Here is an 18083-nt window from a genome sequence, read left to right as displayed (position 1 = left end):
GCAATTGCAGCCATGCATCATCAAAGACATTACAGAAATGTTCTGTCAATTAAATTACAGAAATGCATAGTTAGTAAACTCACGGCCATAAATCACAAATAAAATAACATATCAATGTTATCAATGCTATTACAGCCATATATCATCAAAAACATTACAGGAATGAGCCAATGAACTTGCAGCCATGCATTATCAATGAATTTACATTAATGCATCAATGAACATCTGGCCCCTCGAGCCTGCTCCGCCATTCAATAAGATCATGGCTGATCTTTTTGTGGACTCAGCCCCACTTACCCGCCCACTCATCACTTAATTCCTTTACCGTTCAAAAATTTATCTATCCTTGCCTTAAAAACATTCAATGAGGTAGCCTCAACTGCTTCACTGGGCAGAGAATTCCACAGATTCACAACTCTTTGTGTGAAGAAGTTCCTCCTCAACTCAGTCCTGAATCTGCTTCCCCTTATTTTGAGGCTATGCCCCCTAGTTCTAGTTTCACCCGCCAGTGGAAACAACTTCCCTCCTTCTATCTTATCTGTTCCCTTCATAATCTTATACGTTCCTATAAGATCGCCTCTCATTCTTCTGAATTCCAATGTGTATAGCCCCAATCTATGCAGTCTCCCCTCATAAGCCAATCCTCTCAACTCCGGAGTCAATCAAGTGAATCTCCTCTGCAGCCCCTCTAGTGCCATTATATCCTTTCGCAAGTAAGGAAACTAAAACTGTACACAGTACTCTGGGTGTGGCCTCACCAGCACCTTATACAACTGCAACATAATCTCGTTGTTTTTAAACTCCATCCCTCTAACAATAAAAGACAAAATTCCATTTGCCTTTTTAATTATCTGCTGCACCTACAAACCAACTCCTTGAGATTTCTGCACAAGGACACCCAGGTCCCTCTGCACAGCAGCATGCTGCAATTTTTTACCATTTAAATAATAGTCCGTTTGGCTGTTATTCCTACCAAAATGGATGACCTCACATTTACCAACATTGTACTCCATCTGCCAGCCCCTTGCCCACTCACTTACATTATCTATATCTCTTTGCAGAGTTTCAGCATCCTCTGCACATTTTGCTCTTCCACCCATCTTAATGGCATCTGTGAATTTTGACACACTACTCTTGGTCCCCAACTCCAAATCATCAATGTAAATTGTAAACAATTGCGCTGCCATGCCAGCACTGATCCCTGAGGCACACCACTAGTCACTGATCGCCAACCAGAAAAACACCCATTTTTATCCCCACAATTTGCTTTCTGTTAGTTAACCAATCCTCTATCCATGCTATTACCTTACCCGTAACATTGTGCACTTTTATCTTATGTAGCAGTCTTTGGTGCGGCACCTTGTCAAATGCCGTCTGGAAATCCAGATACACCACATCCACATGAAAATACAGACATGCATCAACAATGAAATTATTGTCATGATTTATCAATGCAATTCCAGCCAAGAATCACCAATGATTACAGCCATGCATTATCAATAAACCTTCAGCCAATGAATTTACAGTCACGCATCCTTAATGAAATTAAACCCATGTGGCATCAAAAAAGTTACAGCCATGCATCATCAATTAAATTACAGCCATGTACCACCGATGTAATTAACTACAGCAATGAACTTGCAACCATGCATCATGAATGAAATTACATTTATGCATCATCAATGACATTGCAATGATGCTTCATGAATAAATTTACAGCCATGCATCGTCAATTAATTGCATTAATGCATCAATGAAATTGCAGCAATGCATCATTAGCAAGTTCACAGCTATGCATCATCAATTACAGCCACGCAACATCAATGAAACTAAAGCTCTGTGTTAATGAAATTAATGGCAAACAGCATCAATGAACTAACGGCAATCCAGTACCAATGAAATTATAGCCATGCATCAATGAACTCAGAGCCAGGCAGCATTAATCAAATTATAGCTATGCATCATATGAATTTACAACAATGCATCATCAATGAAATTACAACATGCATCAGCAATGGAGTTGCAGTCATGCATCATCAATTAACTCATAGATATGCATCATCAATGAACTCATAATCATGCATCATCAGTGCAATTACAACCATGCATCATCAATGAAATTGCAGCCATGCATCAACAATGAATACACAGCCATGCACCATAAATGAATTTACAACAATGCATCATCAATGGCATTCAACCACGCATCAGCAATGACATTACAGACATGCAGCATCAATAAACTCACAGCCACCCATCAATGAAATTACAGACATGCATCATTAGCTAATTCACAGCCATAAATTTTGAATAAAATCACAGCCACGCATCAAGGTTATAAATGCTATTGCAGCCATGAATCATAAATAACATTATAGAAATGTGTCATCAATGAACTTGCAGCCATCCAACATCAATGAAATTGCATTAATGCATCAATGAAAACACAGGCATGCATCATCAGTGAAAGTACTGTCATGCATCATCAATGCAATTCCAGCCATGTATCATCAATGAACTTGCAGCTGTGCATCATCAATTAACTTACATTCATGCATCCTCAATGAAATTAAACCCATTTGTCACCAAGGAAATTGCAGCCATGCATCATCAATTAACTTGCAGCTATGCATCATCAATGAACTTGCAGCTATGCATCATCCATGAACTCACAGCCATGTATCATCAATGAAATTACAACAATGCATCATTATGAACTTGCAGCCATGCATCATAAAAGAAAAGATGATGCATGACTATGAGTTAATTGATGATGCATGACTGTAATTCCATTGCTGATGCATGGTTGTAATTTCATTGATGATGCATTGTTGTAAATTCATTGAGGACAGCCATGCATCATCAATGAACTTACATTCACACATCAATAATGACATTGCGGGGTGCTTCATGAATTAATTTACAGCCATGAATCATCACTGATGTTACAGTGGTTAATTAATCAATTAATTTGCATTAATGCATTAATGAAATTACAGCAATATATCATTAACAAACTCATACCAGTGCATTATCAATAAAATTATAGCTATGTCACATCAATGAAATTAAAGCTATGCATGTTAATGAAATTAATGGCAAATGGCACCAATGAACTAACAGCAATCCATTACCCATGAAATTGCAGACGTGCATCATCAGTGATACCATAGCCATGTGTCATCAATGATAATGCAGTCAATAATCATCAATAAATTTGGAGGCATGTATTGCCAATGAAATTATAATCATGCATCATCAATGAATGAACAGCCATGCAGCATCAATCAAATTACAACCACACATCAGCAATGAAATTACAGCCATGCATCACCAATCAAATAAAAGCCATGCATGACGAATGAAATTAGAGCCATGCATCATTAATGACATTACCAAATGCATAAACAATAAAAATAAATACATGCATTGTCAATGAAGTTACAGCCATGCATCATAAATTAATACCATGTATCAACAATAAAATTAAAAACATGCATCATCAATCAATATATAGCTATGCATCATCAATTAAATTACAGCCATGCATGTTAATGAAATTAATGGCATACGGCATATTTGAATTAATTGATATTGGATTTCCATGAAATTACAGGCATGCATCATCAGTTAATTTACATTCATGCTTCATCAATGAACTCACAGACATTCAGCATCATTCAAATTAAAGCCATATATCATCAGTGAGATTAACGGCATGCACTCATAGCAACCCAATATCAATGTAATTACAGCACCATAACTAAATTACATTAATGCATCGTCAATGAAAATTCAGGTAAGAATCATCATTGAAATTCTAACCATGCATCAGCAATAAAATTACAACCATGCATCAGTGAACTCACAGTCATGCACCATCGATGCAATTACATTCATGCATCAATGAAAGCACAGCCGTGCATCATCAAATAAATTACTGAAATTATGCAATCAATGAAATTACAGCAATGCATTATCATTACAGCATTCACCATCATTCGTTAGAGACATGCATCAACAATAAAAGTAAATACATATATCATCAATGAAATTTTAGCCGTGCATCAATGAAATTGCGCCCATGCATTATCAATTATATTCCTGCATAGCAACATCAATGAAATTACAGCCATCCATCATCAATAAAGTTAAAGCCATGTATACTCAATAATATTTCATCAGTGAAATAAAAGCCATGTCATCAGTGAAATTACAATCGTGCATCATCAATGACATCACAGCCATGCATCACCAATGAAATTACAGCAATGCATTATTTATGAACCCACAGTCGTGTTTCATCAATGATGTTACAGCCATGCATCACCATGAAATTAAAGAGATGCATTACCAATGAACTCACAGTGACACCCCATCAACATAATTAAAACCATGCATCATGAATGAAATTACTGCAAATGTCACCAACGAAATTGCAGTCATGCATCACCAATGAAGTTACCAAAATGCATCAACAATAAAATTAACTAAGTGTATCATCAATGAAATTAGAGCAAAACATCATTAATGCAACTAGTCATTCACTATCAATGTAGTTAGACACATGCATCAACGATCAAAATAAAAACATGCATCATCAACTGCAATTGCTGGGCTGGTCTCATTGTTGGCCCCCACAGCCCCCTCACGAAGATATCACTGGCCTATTGCTGGCCCGCACAGCTCCCCCCACAGACATCGCTGGCCTCATCTCTGTGCAGAAATCTGTTCCCAGATTTTCAGAGGCTGACCAGGAACACCTGCTAGATGCCATGGAGGAGAGGCTTGATCGTCTGTTCCCCAGCCAGGGCTCTAACCCAAAGGAAACATCTGCAATAGCATTGTGGAAGGAGGTAGCAGAAGTGGTGAATGCCTGACACCGTGCTCTGGGAGGCAGTGTCGCAAGAAAATGTACAACCTTCTTCAAGCAGCAAGGGTGAGTGAGTATCCCACTTGGAACCCCAGACATGCTTGGCATGGATCTCCAACCTGCTTAGACGCCTGAAGGACATGCAACAACTGACCCTTCCCCCAGGAACTGAAACTAACCCCTTCCCCTCACCCCTCAATGAGCACTCTTCATTGGTGACCACTTTCCCCGAAACTGTCAGCACAACAGCTAAGACACAGGCACGCATTGCACACCATGTACTGCAATATGTTACTGCTTGCTATCCATCTTGTGTTCCCACAGGAAAAGAACATCTACAATGTATGGGAAGCACCACAGACTGGTGATGGTGTGCCTGACTGGCAGCAGCTGACCAGCATGGAGGAACACACCATGGAGCTGGATGGTGATGGACCTTCCTGATTGATCACTGACAACCAGGTCGGCATCCAGCATGCAAATGAGCAGAAGCGTACCCTCAACCTAGGTCCTCCTCAAAGTAAGGGCGATACTGCATGGAATATTTTGCTTCCCACCCGCCCCCCCCCCCTCCCCCCCCCCCCCCCCCCCCGGCCACACTGACCCCAATTTGCGCTCTTTTTTACAGCTCTGGACCCAGAGGAACTTGGCTTTTTGTGTGTTGCTGCTGCCTCCATTGCTCTGGAGCAAACTGCCTATGACCCCCTGATGACACCTGGGAGGATTGTCCAAGCTTGGCCAAGTCTCAGAGGGCCAGGGCTGAGAAATCACACATCATGGGGCAGATGCATCTAGGCCTCCAGGACTGGCAGAGCCAGGTGGTACTGGAGCTTCTGGAGTTCAGTCCAGCTTCTCTGACATCCCACAGAGTGCCCCCAGGGGCCTTTGGGCAAACCAAGGGAAGAGGAAGGGCTGAGCCCATGCCACGGTCTTCCACCCAAGAGATCCTGGACATCCCAAGACTTTCTGATCCCCCCCTTCGTCACACCAGGGCATCTCAGTGCTAGCGAGATGAACAGGGTGGCACCGAAACAGTGTCACCCGCAAGTCAGCTGGGGTCTTCCAAGACCCAGCCACCCAGGAAACGTCTGCCAAGGGCATCACAGCTGGACACCTTCACCTCCGATGTACATCCTCGGGTAGCACCAAGAAGAAGTAGTAAACAGCCCAAAGTTAGAAAGCTGTAGTTCACTAGAGGGCACAGGTGAAGGTCAGCATTAGTCAAGGTTTGGTAGTCATTTATGTTAAGAGCACAATAAACTACTAATTGCACATGGGATAACATCTGAAGGCAGCAGGAGGAAGGCCACCAGGCATCTGTAGGGCCTGCCTGCAACATCCCCCACACTCCCCTATTAGCACTTACCTCCTCACGCCAGTTCATGACAAATGCTGGCACAGATTATGTAGGTCGGTGTGCAGACGTGGGCAATGCACGCCCTTGAGCCATTGCAATGTGTGCAACTACAGCATCCCTTACACAGGCACGTGTTGCTGGTCCGTATCACAGGGCAGAGACAGACTGCAAATCAGCACCAGATGTCTGCCCAGTGACAGCAGATTCCACGCAGTCCATGTCTGAACCTCTGCACCCCGGCCTGGAGCAGCAGCTGCTTCATCTGGTTAGGCCTCAGTTAGCACATGGTACCCTCCTCCACCACCCCAGAACACCAGCACTTAGTCAAGTCCCTGACCACACCCCGCAGCAAGACAATGCCACTGCAAAGTGGCATGCAGGGGGAGGGTGAGCGGGAGCCTCAAGGCTGCTTCCTACACTGTGCAATAGCGTTGTCCAGGAAGTGGGGGGTGGCGCAGAGTGGGAACCCTCGATGCTGCCTCCTCCCACAGTGTGTTACAGTGCTGCCCAGGAGGGGTAGCGGAAGCAGGATCCCTCAAGGCTGTCTCCCCACACTGTGCTACAGTGCTGCCCGGGGTGGGGGGGTGTGATAGAAGGGGGAGCTCTAGAGGCTGCCTCCCACAGTGCCCTACAGTGCTGCCCGGACAGTAGGGAGGGGGAGCAAGAGCCCTCGAGACTGCCTCCCACACTGGGCTACAATGCTGCCCAGGAGAGAGGGGGGAGGGTAAGTGGGACTCCCTGATGGAACCTCACCCAGAGAGCTGTGAGAAAATAGAAGCCCCCCGGCCCCCACCTCCCCCCCCACCCCAGATATCACTGGCCCATGGGCTAACACCTGAAGGCAGCAGGAGGAAGGCCACCAGGCATCTCCAGGGCCTGCCTGCAACATCCCCCACGCTGCCCCTAGCAGCACTTACTTCCTCACACCAGTTCATGGATGCCATGCCAGGTTGAGACTTTTAAATATCTACTCTGATTTGTGCCAAAGTTACATCACGCCAAAGAGTTGGGAGACACAGACGTGGGCGGAGATTGCCGTGTGGATCCTGATAATGACATATAAAGGCATGTAAACCCACTCTAATCAGTAGCCTGCCATTTTCGGTGGGTTCCTGGCAGTGCCCGTTTTTCTCCAGCTGGGAGATGTGCTAGCAGGGAACCCTCGAAATGGCTGACATGTGCATCTCCTGACTTGACCCACCGGAATGTTGTTGGTTCGATGGGAGAATCGCAGCCCATTTTTGTGCATCATCAATGAATTTACAGCCATGAATCATCAGTAAAATAAAAGCCATGTGTCATCAATGAACTCACAGCCATGCACCATCAATCAAATCATAGCAATCATGCGTTATCTGCACTTGTCCCATATCCTTAAATGTTATGATATTTCAAATGCTCATCCAAATACTTCTTAAAAATTATAAGGTTCCTGGCCTCCACTATCTTCCCACGCAGTACATTTCAGATTCTCATCACCCTCTTAGCGATTTTTTTCTCTTAAATGGATCTTCTTGCCCCTCACCCTAAAACTATGCCCCCTCATGATTGACCCCTCAACCAAGATGAACAGCTGCTTCCTATTGAACCTGCCTATACACCTCATAATCTTATATACCTCAGTCATGTTCTCCCCTCAGTCTTCCCTGCTCTAAAGTAAACAATCCAAGCTTATCCAGTCCATCATTATAGCTCAAATACTCCATCCCAGGCAACATCATAGAACCCTACAGTGCAGAAGGAGGCCATTTGGCAATTGAGTGCGCCACCAACAACAATCCCACCTAGGCCCTACCCCGAAGCCCCACACATTCACTCTGCCAATCTCTCTAACTTACACATCCCGGGACATTAAGGGCAATTTAGCATGGCCAATGCACCTAACCTGCACATGTTTGGGCTGTGGGAGGAAATGGAGCATCCAGAGGAAATTTACGCAGAGATAGGGAGAACATGCAGACTCCGCACAGTGACCCAAGCCAGGAATCAAACTCATGTCCCTGGAACTGTGAGGCGGAAGTGCTAATTACTGTGCCACCATGCTGCCCGCACAAAAAAAAATCCTGGTAAACCTCCTCTGAATCCCCTCTAGTGCAGTCATGTCCATTTAGTGATAGGGGATTCTATCATAAAGGGTACCAACAGATGTTTCTGCAGCTGCAGAAGTGACATCAGGATGGTATATTGCATCCCTGATGTCAGCGCCAAGGATGAGCCTGCAGTATCTTCTGGGGAGGGTGAAAAGTCAGAGTCACAGTCTCATCAATGACATCCGGAAATGGAAGAATGAGATCCTGAAAGCAGAGTAGAGGGAGCTAGAAAATAAATTTAGAAGTGGACCTCAAGGTAACAATCTCAGGAATACTCCCAGTTCCACATGCTAGTGAGATCAGGAATTGGGTAGACCAGATGAATGTGTGGCTGGAGAGATAATCTAGGAGGGAGGGATTTGGATTCCTGATTTATCTGCAGTGTGACCAAATCACTGAACTGATCCTGGGGAAGGTGGGACTCATATAAGATGATATAAGCTGGACAGTTGCACCACAGCAAGACTAGGATAAATATCTTCACAGGAGTATTTGACAGTATTGTTGTGGAGGGTTTAAACTAGAGGATTGTATCCTGAGTAGGAAGTCATAAGAGAGGGAAGATATAAATGAAAGAAAGCAAAATAAAAAGCAAAAAGCGAAAGGCAGAGGAAACAAGAGCTGACAGCAAGTAGGGCCATTTTACTAAAAAGATGACAAAAATGTTAAAAAAGGCAAATCTAAAGACATTATACCTGAATGCGTGGGGCACTCACACAAGATAGGTGAATTAACAGCCCGAATTGGTATTCATATGATTGTGATTACAGAGACATGGCTGCAGAGTGACTAAAGCTGAGAATTGAATATGCAGGGTATTCAATATTTTGGAATGATAGGCACAAAGGAAAAAGAAGTGAGTGTTGTTAGTTAAAGACAAAATCAGTGTAATAGTCAGTGAGGATATTGGCTCAGAAAATCCATATGCAGAATCATCTGGGAAGAGCTAAGAAGCAACAAGAGGTGAAAAACATTAGTGGAAGTTGTCTATTTGTCTCCAAACAGGAGTAGTAACACAGGGGATGACACTAAATAGGAAATTAGAGATTCATGAAAAACGGGGACTACAATAATTGCAAATGACTTTAATTTACATATAGATTAGGCAAAACAAATTAGCAATAATACTGTGGCAGATGAATTCCTGGAAGGTGTACAAGATGATTTTATTGAGGAACTGACTCGGGAGCATGCTATTCTCGAGGAGCAGCATGATGACACAATTGCCAGCATTGTTGCCCCACAGCGCCAGGACTTGGGTTCAATGCCAGCCTGAGGTGACTGTCTTGTGGGTTTCCTCCAGGTGCTCCAGTTTCTTCCCACAGTCCAAAGATGTGCAGGTTACGTGCACTGGCCACGATAAATTGCCCCTTAATGCCCCAAAATATGTAGGTTAGGGGGATTAGTGGGGTAAATATGGGGTTAATGGGAATAGAGCCTGAATAAGATGCTATTTTGGAGAGTCAGTACAGAGTTGATGGGCGGAATGGCCTCTTCTGCACTGCAGGGTTTCTATGAAGGGGTTAATTGGTAATCTTTTTGTGGGGGATTCTTCAGAGAACAGTGACCAAAGCGGGTTAAAATTCTTCACCAGGATGGAAAGTGAAAAAGTCAGATCTGAAACTAGGGTCCTAAATCCAAACAAAGGAAACTATGAGGGCTTGGTATGTGACTTGGCTGAGGTAGATTGGGGAACTTAATTAAAAGGCTGGATGATGGATAGGCTAATATATAAGGAATGAATTATTATATTGCAACATAGAATCATAGAGGTTTACAGCATGGAAACAGGCCCTTTGGCCCAACTTGTCCATGCTGCCCTTTTTTTTAAACCCCTAAGCTAATCCTAATTGCCTGCATTTGGCCTATATCCCTCTATACCCATCTTACCCATGTAACTGTCTAAATGCCTTCTAAAAGACAAAATTATACCCGCCTCTCCTACTACCTATGGCAGCTTGTTCCAGACACTTACCACCCCCTGTATGAAAAAAATTGCCCCTCTGGACACTTTTGTATCTCTTCCCTCTCACCTTAAACCTATGCCCTCTAATTTTAGGCTCTCCTACTTTTGGCAAAAGATAACTGATCTGTGCCCCCTCATTATTTTATAGACCTCTATAAGATCACCTTTCAGCCTTCTATGCTCCAGAGAAAAAAGTCCTAGTCTATCCAGACTCTCCTTATAATTCAAACCATCAAGTCTCAGTAGCACCCGAGTAAATCTCTTCTGCACTCTTTCTAGTTTAATAATATCCTTTCTATAATAGGGTGACCAGAACTGTACACAGTTATATATTCCTTTTTGATGCAAAAACACAAGAAAAGTGGCCCAATCATGATTTACAAAATAACTGAAGGATAATATTAAATTCAAAAAGGAGTCATATTAAAGCTGTTAGAAAAAGCAGCAAGCCTGAGGATTGGGAGCAGTTTGGAATTCAGCAGAGGAGGGCCAAGAGATTGTTTCAGAGAGTAAAAATGAAAGTGAACTTGCAAGTAACATAAAAACAGACTGTAAAAGCTTCTGTTTGTATGCAGAAAAAATCAGTGAAGACAAGTGGGCTGCATGGTGGTACTGTGGTTAACACTGCTACCTCACATGCCAGGGGCTTGGGTTTGATCTTGGCTTGGTCACTACCTGTGCAGAGTCAGCACATTCTCCCCATGTCTTCATGAATTTCTGCCGGGTGCTCTGGTTTCTCCCAAAGTCTGAAAGGCATGCTGGTTAGGTGCATTGACCATGCTAAACTCTCCCTCAGCGGACCTGAACAGGCACCAGAATATGGCAAGTAGGGGATTTTCACAGTGAGCAGTATTAATGTGACACTGATGTGGGGAGATGATGGACTAGTGGTAACATCGCTAGACTATTCACTCAGAAATTCAGCTAATGTTCTGGGGACTCGGGTTCGAATCCCCCCACAGTAGGGATGGTGAAATTTGAATTCAGTAAAAAAAATCTGGAATTAAGAATCTACTGATGACCATGAAACCATTGTCAATTGTCATTAAAACCCATCTGGTTCACCAATGTCCTTTAGGGTGGGAAATCTGCCATCCTTACCTGTTCTGGCCTACATGTGACTCCAGAGCCACAGCAATATGGTTGACTCTGCCTTCGGGCAACTAGGGATGGGAATAAATGCTGGTTAGCCTGCAACACCCATGTCCCATGAACAAATAAAAAAAACTTAAACTTAAATGTTGGTCCCTTATTTATAATGAAGAACACAGAAAAGGCAAAGCAATTAAATAACAGGTTTAGTTCTGTCTTCACAGTTGATTGGAATTCAGGACCAACATGTACCTGTGAAAATGAAGGATAGGTATGGCAAGTAATGTAATGCACAGAGTGTCAGGGATTCATTCGAGTAAGTACGCCTAAAAAAAAAACGTTCTCCAAGGTGGCCTTCACGACGTACGACAGCGCAGTCACTGAGCAGAAACTGATAGCCAAGTTCCACACACATGAGGATGGCCTCAACCGGGATCTTGCGTTCATGTCACACTATTTATAACCCCCATGACTTGCCTGAGCTTGCAACATCTCATTTACTGTCCTGTCTGGAGACAATACATATCTCTTTAACCTATGCTTAATGCTATCTCCACTCGCATTGTCTGCACCTTTAAGACTTGATTAGCTGTACAGACACACTTTCTAATCAGTATTCTGTAAACTGAGTGTACCTTTATACGCTCTGTTTATGATCAGAACCTCCACTCACCTGACGAAGAGGCAAACCCCGAAAGCTAATGGTGTTTATTACCAAATAAACCCGGCGGATTTTAACCTGGTGTTGTGAGACTTCTTACTGTGTTTACCCCAGTCCAATGCCAGCATCTCCACCTCATGACTTCTATGACCAAGCCAGTTCTGTATCTATCTTGCCAGCTCATCTCTGATCCCCTGCGAATTCACCTTCTGTACCAGTCAGAAGGTGAAGTTTCAGATTCCAGCATCTACAATCATTTGCTTTTATCATTTGACTTTACCTTACCTTGAATTTGTTGTGCAACTTATTCATAGAGGATTAGAACACTCCAGATTTAAGGATTGGTGAAAATAGGTCACCATTTACAAAGAGGGAAATCAGATTTTAAAAAACACCTTTCTGTTTATGGACAGATGTTGAACAGCGAAATCAGGACCGTCTAAATTGGCCCCCTCTGGTCTGTAACAGTATCATCAGCAAATTTGGCTACAAAACAGTTGGTCTGTTCATTCAACTCATTAACACAAATTAGAAATACTAAGGCTCCACTACTAACTAATTCCTGTAACACCCTACAAGTTGCAGTTTGTCAGCCTGAAGGTGAACCAGATATCCCAACTTATTGGCCAAAATTCTCCAGTCTTGCTCACCATGCGTATCACAGCAGGTGAGACAAAAATTCGGTGGACCATTGAAAGGTCCATTGAGCTTGGGTTGGAATTTCTGGTCTTGGGTCGTGCATAGCCAGGGAATCCCACCCACCATTTCCTGACAATAAACCGATCCTCTATTGATAATGCTGTCAACAAACTGAGCTCATATTTTGTGCAGCAATTTTTTTATGTGGCACTTTGTCAAATACCTTTTGGAAATCCAAATACACTACATCTACTGACTCCCTTTCATTTATCCTGTTTGTTACGTCTTCAGAAAATGCTCATAAATTAGTCAAACACAGTGCATTCCAGTATTTTCCCAATGATTGATGTGAAGCTAAATGGCGTATAAATTCCTGTGTGCATTTTCCCTCCTTTCTGGAATAGTGGTGTTACATTTGCAGCTAACAAATTTGCTAAATTCTTTCCAGAACCTAGATAATTTTGGAAGGTCACAGTCAATGTATTTATGGGGCAGGATTTTCCATACAAACAATCATGTTATATGGTAGCAGAGGTGATTTGCCATTGACCGATAACTGGATCTTCTTAGAAGCCCATGGCACGGGTGCATCATTGATAGGTCAGGAAGACCCTGCCAGCGTGAACTGTCAGAAGATTCTAGCCATGAATTCTGCAGCCACTTCTTTTAAAACCCCAGCTTGCAGGCCATCAGATCCAGAGGACCTTAATTCCATTTGTTTTCCTCAGACTTTCTCTCCAGTGATTGTGATTGTCTTAAGTTCCTATTTCCCTTTTGACCACCACTTTTCTACAATTCTTAGAATGCTTTGTGCATTTCTACTGTGAAATTTGCTGATGTTGCAAAACTAGGTGGGAATGTAAGTTATGAGGTTTCAAGGGAACTTGGACAGACCATATGGATGGGCAAGAACATGACGGATGGAATACAATATGAACAAACGTGAGGTTATCCAGTTAGGTAGAAAAACAGAAAGGTTTTTCTTAAATACTTAAAAATTGGCAAGTCTGGGTACTCAAAGAGACCTGGTTCCCTTGTTCATGATTCAACAAAAGCTAGCATGAAGGTGTAACAAGCAATTAGGAAGGCAAATAGTATGTTGGTCTTCATCACAAAGGGATTTCAGTACAGGAATAAAATTGTATTTCTGCAATTGTATAGAACTTTGCTGAGACTGCATTATGCACAATTTTGGTCTCTTAATCAAAGGAAGGATATATTTGTCATTGAGAGAGGGCAATAGAAGTTCATCAGACTGATTCCTGGGATGATAGATTTGTTTTATGAAGAGAGATTGAAGAAGTCCAGGCGGAACGGTGGCACAATGGTTAGCACGGCTGCCTCAGTGCCAGAGACCCGGGTTTGATTCCCAACTTGCATCACTGTCTGTGTGGAGTTTGCATGTCCTCCTGGTGTCTGTGTGGGTTTCCTCCAGGTGATCCAGATCTTCCCAAGATGTGTCGGATAGGGGGATTAGTTGGGTAAATGACTCGGGTTATGGGATAAAGCGGGGGGTGGCCTGGGCAAGGTGATCTGTCAGAGAGTCAAGGCCTTCTCGAAACTTATAAAATTCATGAAGGACATGACTGGCTGGATGGAGATATAATGTTTGCTGGTGAGCCTGAGACCGGGGGCATAGTCTTAGAGTAAGAAATCGATCATTAAGACTGAGATAAGAGGAAAATTGACACTCAGAGTGTTGTGAACCTTTGGCGTTCTCTATCCAAAGCTCAATGGAAGCTCAATCTTTGAGCCTTCCAAGACAGAAATCGATAGATTCCTGGATACCAGTGACATCAAGGAAAATAGTGATAGTATGAGAAAATGGTATTAATGTAGGTCATCAGCCGTGATCTAACCTAATTAGTGAAGTAGGTTTGATGCGCAGGATGGCCTACTCCTGCTCTTACATTCCTATGTTCCGATGTGTCACTGAAATTTCAGCATGTGTCATCAATCACAACACAGTCATGTACCGTTGGTAACTTCACATTCACAACACCACCAGTCATATCACTGGAATGAATTTCTGTGACATTAAGACCATACAATGTCAATGACACCAGAACGATTGACCATCATTGACATTACAACCACCTGCAATCTCTGTTATCATAACCAAATGTCAAATGACAAATAGCCATGTGTTATCTATAACATCACAGACAAGTCTAATCATTGACGCCAAATGTTATACGCTATCATTGATATCATACCCCTAAGGCATCAATTGAATCACAGCCATCTTGTCACTGACATCAAACCTATGTATCATCAGTGATATCATTGCCACATAACATCAGCAGTGACATTCCAACTACCCGCCATCCTTGATATTACATCAATGTGTTATCAGTGACATCACAGCCAGGTGACATCAGTTACATCACTGTCACGTGACATCAGTGATATTGCGACCGATTATAATCAATGACATTACATAGTGTTTCTTAAAATAACATCATATTCATCTGTACTGAGTGACATCGCATCCTTGAGTCGTCATTGACAAAACAGGAATAGGCCAGAGAGAAACATTAGCTTCAATTGTCTCGCTGAGGGATTGCATGGGCTTTGCAAACTCAATGCTCTCTTCTGTACTGTGATCATTCCATGACCTAATGTGACACTTTTTGCATCATAATCATGTCAATGCCTTCAATAAAATTGTATTCATATGTCTATAATGTTCCCTCAATGACATCATAGCACCATGTCATTAATGGTATCAAAATCATGCGTCAATGACATCACAGCTCATGTCATTTGTGACAACAAAATTATTTGTCATTGATTACATCATAGCCCTGTCAGCAATGAAAACAGTCATGTGACACATAAAATTCATGTGTCATCAATGACATCATAGTCATGTGGCATTAGCGACATCAGATAGGCACAAAACAATGTGTTCCTGGAGCCTAGTGATTTGTGAGCTCCGACAGGATCACTATGACTGAGCTTCTGGTATTGGGCTATTTTAAACAGTGTTTTCAAAGCTCGTTCTTACACCAGGGAGATTTAGAACTGCTGTAAATGTACAAATATTTGTGAGCAGGCCAATGAAAGGATAATCATCTCGTGCACGAGAACAGCATTCCCTGAAATTGTTTAGTGAGGGGATCTTTTGCATTTGAAATACGCATCTGGTTAGTTGTCTCTGTTTGATTATTGACACTGCACTTAGAAACAACCATGAGTTGTGCCCGTTGTATACTCAGTGCCTCTGGTTTTCAGAAATAAATCAAAGAAACTTATAAAGTTAATCACGTCAATTGTTTATTTTGTTACCAAATGGAAAAAGGACAACATGTGTAATGTCGGGGTCTGTACTCACACATTCATTGTGTGAAATAAGAGGTCACTTTTTGTTAACTCTGAGCGCTGGGATCTTTTTGACAGCTGGTGTATTCAGAACCTGCACCATGTCTACAAGCAATCAGATGAGCCCAGCTGAGCTCTGACTGTGACAAAATGCAATCAGGTGCAGATGTGTACAACATAAGCATAGCAGCAGTGAGGAGGAAAATATCTGCCTTGCTGGAACAATTAAAACTGACCAAATTTTCAAATGCTACACCAAAAATCGATCTTTTTGCAAATTCACTTACCACAAACATCTAGCTCCATCAGTATGATCCCTTATCATTTTAGTTGCATGTTTACATCAACATCCAAACATGGGAAACACAATGAAAAGGACTGGCAGTGTGTGCTATACACTGAATTTATGTGAAATGACTCCAGCAGTCATCAGAGCAGCAGGACCATGCACATGAATTGGAAGATATTTCCATTTCTTTATAAACAATCAGATGGATCAATGCTCACTACAGCCACATCATTTCAATGCAGTCCCTCTGCTTGTGCTACATAACATTCCCTGAACTATAATAAATTTATTAAAATTTATTAGAGCACTTAAAAAAAATCCAGTCTTAATCCAGCTCACCAACAAAAAAAACATAATCGCTTTGAACCTGAATTTTAAGCATTATTTTTGGGTGTTTTGCTGGACATACTTCTAAAGATCAGAATTCAAAGCTCAGACTCAAATTCTTCACATTTAATTGCTGAATTATTTTTTCATGAGGAGCTTACTCGCAACTCACTGGACATTACATGTTGAAGGCACATTCACAGAATACAGCCAGAATTATTGTCCCTTGTGGGGCCCAAGTTTTGCCTTACAGTTTGACTGAATGTTTTACAATATTTTCAAACACGAAAGAAATTTTAAAACTAATATGTAATACTGCTCACCTTTCAAAATGATTTATATTCGCAACACCCTTTGGATAACAGGCAACAAATACTTTGTTTCATCCATCCTGTATTCCTTGTAATTCCTCTCTTTCTCTCTCACTCCCTGTATCTTCATTCTCTGTTGCTAGACCTCTAAGACATACTGTGGAACCATTCCTTCTGTAGTTCAACCTCAGAACGTATTTTTCAAATAAATTGATTCAGTTTAGATTCCAAAATGCTGCATGTCAGACCTCTTGCACTAATACATTTCCAGATCCAGGTACTTTGACTCCTCCAACAAGCTGGATGCTGATGTTTGAAGATGCTGACTTTTCTCAGACAATCCTTGGTTATTATTTTGTCTGGAATCGGAATCATAAATTCCAACATCACCTCTCTGAGAGAGCACACTGCATTCAGCTCAAACAGCAGCCCAGACTAGCACTGCAAGCAGACTACACAATAAGCAATCGCTCAGCTCTTACCAGGGACGGGATTTTTTTAAAAAATACATATCCTCGTGCTGCTGCAGTCTCACTAATATCCCACAGTGTGTCTGGGAGATGTTGTTTCTAGAAAGAGAAGATTATATATGTTGTCTGCTTTTTCTCCCCCACTGACATTGCACATCAGATTCCCCCGGAGGTGGATTCAGTGATGTCTGACCTGTTCAAATCACAAAACACACAAAGACAAACAGACAATCTTACACACACACACACACACACACACATATAAAGACATGCATGTTCAGAAGCACACACATAGGCAAATGCAAATACAGAAATATGTAAAAACACACAAAGGCACACATATTCTCTTTCTCACATGCTGCAATTACATCAACACAAAAACACAAATAAACACAGACAGAAAAACTCACACGGAAACACAGAAACATAATCTCACATGCACACACAGAAACATGCACTCACAGAAACACGGCTCACAGAAACATGTGGTCACAGAAACACATTCTCACATGTACAAACAGAAACATGCACAAACAGAAATATGTGCTCTCAGAAACACATTCTCACATGCACAAACAGAAACACGCACTCAGAAATGCATTCTCATATGCAGACACAGAAATAAGCACACATGGAAACACATTCTCAGTTATACACAGAAACACGCACACACAGAAACACATT

At 42.1% G+C, this 18083-nt stretch overlaps 1 protein-coding gene across 1 annotated transcript in view; it reads right to left on the bottom strand.

The window, feature by feature from the left end:
- LOC145342093 (gamma-aminobutyric acid receptor subunit alpha-3-like) overlaps nucleotides 1–17443 on the bottom strand; it is a 265641-nt gene extending 248198 nt beyond the window's left edge. Inside the window, exon 1 of the mRNA XM_080187307.1 lies at nucleotides 16942–17443. The gene's annotated coding sequence lies outside the window, so the exon portion shown is untranslated. The remainder of the gene's footprint in view (nucleotides 1–16941) is intronic.
- Between the last annotated feature and the right edge of the window lie 640 nt (nucleotides 17444–18083).

Source organism: Carcharhinus amblyrhynchos, chromosome 4 (assembly GCF_965287045.1).
Source record: "Carcharhinus amblyrhynchos chromosome 4, sCarAmb.v2.hapA, whole genome shotgun sequence".
Lineage (NCBI taxonomy): Eukaryota > Metazoa > Chordata > Chondrichthyes > Carcharhiniformes > Carcharhinidae > Carcharhinus > Carcharhinus amblyrhynchos.
This window is presented reverse-complemented; position numbering and strand designations above follow the sequence as displayed.